Raw genomic sequence first — 3,572 nt, 5'->3', positions numbered from 1 at the left:
GATTATTGGGTGTTAATTTTGTATCCTGCTACATTGCCAAATTCATTTATTAGGTATAGTAGTTTTTGTCTGTGAATCTCTTTATCTGACCTTCAATTTTAAATGATAGCATTATTGAATAGAGTAATCTTGGTTGTAGGCCCTTGCTATTCATCACTTTGAATATTTCTTGCCATTTCCTTCTGGCCTGCATAGTTTCTGTTGAGAAATCAGCTGACAGTCATATGGGCATTACCATGTAAGTAACTAACTTAGTTTCTCTTGCTGCTTTTAAGATTATCTCTTTGTCTTTAGCCCTTGGCATTTTAATTATTATGTGTCTCAATTAATGTGATCCTCTTTGGGTTCATCTTGTTTAGGGCTCTCTGTGTTTCCTAGATTTGTAAGTCTATTTCTTTCACCATGTAGGAAAAGTTTTATGTCATTATTTCTTCAAATAGGTTTTCAATATCTTACTCTCTATCTTCTTTTAGAACCCCCTTAATGTGGATATTGGTACTCTTGAAGTTGTCCCAGAGGCTCCTTACAGTATCTTCATATTTTTGGATTCTTTTTCTCAGCATTCTCTACTGTTGAATCCCTGTATATTATTGTTTATTTAAGTCAGTGTATGCTTAATTTCTGACTGGTCCTTTTCCATTTTTTTTGGAGGTTTCCAGCAGATTCGAGTGTAACCTTATAACTGTGGTTTTGAACTTTATATTTAACAGTTTTCTTTCTTCCATTTCTTTAATTTGTGACGTGTTTCTTTGTCTCCACATTTTGGCTGCTTCCCTATGTTTGTTTCTATGTATTGGGTAGAGCTGCTATGTATACTTGAGTTGGTAGAATGGCTTGTGTAGTAGGTGTTCTATAGGCCCCAGTGGTCAGGTAACCTTATAACTGTGGTTTTGAACTTTATATTTAACAGTTTTCTTTCTTCCATTTCTTTAATTTGTGACGTGTTTCTTTGTCTCCACATTTTGGCTGCTTCCCTATGTTTGTTTCTATGTATTGGGTAGAGCTGCTATGTATACTTGAGTTGGTAGAATGGCTTGTGTAGTAGGTGTTCTATAGGCCCCAGTGGTCAGTCAAGATGCACCTCTTTGGGTTTTGAGCACAGTCTTGTTGTAGTTGAAATTTGACTGCTGTTGGTGTGACTGGGAGGAATTGACCTCTAGGCCAATTGGCTGTGAGGACCAACTGCGACTACAGTGGGAAAGCTGCTGCACAGGAGACACCCCTATGGAGCAGGACTTGCTTCAGGGGGGCTTTGCTGCTCACTGAGTCTGCCCCTTGAATGTGTTGCTTATGATGTGTAGAGTTTTAATCTGGTAAGGTCTGACACGGACCACTGGGTACACTGGCTCTTGGGTCTACAGGCAGGTGCAAAGTCAGCCACTGCCTGAGGCCACCCAGCAGGAGCTACAAAGAGATCTTTAGATTCCTCCTCTAATATTGGTTATTAGTATTGTTTTATTATTAGTAGTAATAGCAGTTGTATATGTTTAGGTGAGAAATCATTGGAAGCTAAATTAAAGATGTAGAAGTGGGGAAGGAGAGGAGGAAGAATTTTGCATGATATTTAGTTTTTAAGTCTTGGCAACAGTTTGATTTAGGAGGGGGTGAGAAAACACTTTGGGTACCTGGATAGATGAGTGATGGTGCCAATTCCTGAGAAGGGACTACAGGAGGAGATGCTGATTTTAATGGAGAAAGTAGGAGTTCAGTTTGTATACACTGAGTTTGAGATAATTTTGCTAAATCTCTGGGGAGATTCCTAAATGTAGTAGGAAAGGTTATATGGTCTGACATTGGGTAGACAGAGACAGATTGAGCCTTGAGATAAATATCTGATAGGCAAGAGTATATTAATAGCTATAACATCTTTGGGGTGTCCCACATTTTAAAAATTAATAATTGAAAAAATAATTGAGAAAATTAGAGCCAAGAAATAGCTAAAAGTATTTGAAGAAGAGGATAATGCAGGTCTCAGGAAGACCCAGAAAAAGCAATAGAAGATGCAGCCATATGAGGACATGATACACTAGAGCTCTCAAGTCAAACCAATAATGTCCACTGTGTCAGTGAAACCACAAAAATAGATTTAAATTGTATAAAAAATGTCTGCATTTCCAAGACCACAGGAGAAATAGAAAGTACAAAAAGAGAAATTTTTACCTCTAACATTGCAGCTGACATTCCTATACAAGGTGAGGGAAACATCTCACTTGGAACCCATGTTCCTTTGGTATATTTCTTCTGAGAACTGGGGCTGAAGTAGTTCTACCATGTGTAACACTAGCTTTGTAAAAAGAGCTGACTTATTTTAGGTGTTTAAAACAAAAACAAAATCAAGGAGCATACAGTTATCATAGAAGCTACAGTGATCTAGAAATGAAATTGACAAATTATAAAAAAATGAAAAAGGAAGGGGTAAGTATAATTGTTCCGGGATCAAGAGTTTCTGTCCTTGCCCAGCTGGAGTGGTTCAGTGGTTGAGCATCAATCTATGAACCATAAGGTCATGGTTTGAATCTAGGTCAGGCACATGCCCAGGTTGCAGGCTCAATCCCCAGTGGGGGGCATGCAGGAGGCACCCTATCAATAATTGGCTCTCATAGTTGATGTTTCTATCTTTCTCTCCCTCTCACTTCCTCTCTGAAATAAAGAATATATTTTTTTTTAAAAAAAGAGTTCCCATTCTCCTGTAAGAATGAGGTAAAAATGAAAACTATACAGTAGTAGAGGCTTAAGTTTTATTTTACAAAGCTAAGTGTGTGAGGCATGCAATATTACTTTATTTATTTTAAATCAAATTAAATTTGAGCCTAAGCTTCAATACCAGAGAGATAGCAATAATTTTACTCTGAGTTATTATTGGGACTCCTGCCCGATTTAAAAGTGTCATGCAAAAAAATCTTTGGTTGCTCTGGCCTGGTGGCTCAGTTGGTTGGAGCATTGTCCAGGACACTAAAAGGTTGCTGGTTCAATTCCCGATCAGGGCACATACCTAGGTTGCCAGTTGAGACACGTAGAGGAGGCAACCGATTGAAGTTTCTCTCTCACATCAATGTTTCTCTCTCTCTAAAAATAAATAAATAAAACATATCCTCAGGTGAGGGTTTAAAAAAAATCTTTGGGTAAGTATGTCTTTCAGGGCTTTGTTCTGGTGACCACTTAAAAGCCTATGATCCTTTAAAGCAGTGATTTTCAACTCTTTTCATTTCATGGCACCATAAATTAATTACTAAAATTTGTGGCACACCAAAAATATATATTTTTTGCCTACCTGACAAAAAATAGGTATAAATTTTATAATCCTCATCTGAGGATTTTTTAATTAATGTTTTTTAGAGAGAGAAACATCTATGTGAAAGTGAAACATCAATTGATTGCCTCCTGTATGAGCCCTGACTGGGGATCGAACCCTCAACCTAAGTACATACCCTGACTGGAAATCATACCCACATCCCTGTTGGTGTATATGATGACACTCCAATATACTGAATCACCTGGCCAGGGCAAAAATAGATATAATTTTGATTCATTCACATGGAACAGCTATTGTTGTGTTGGCTATTTTATTTTAC

The sequence above is a fragment of the Myotis davidii genome, unplaced genomic scaffold, assembly GCF_000327345.1.
Source record: "Myotis davidii unplaced genomic scaffold, ASM32734v1 scaffold309, whole genome shotgun sequence".
Lineage (NCBI taxonomy): Eukaryota > Metazoa > Chordata > Mammalia > Chiroptera > Vespertilionidae > Myotis > Myotis davidii.
The sequence above is the reverse complement of the archived record's forward strand: the minus strand, read 5'-3'. Positions refer to the sequence as shown.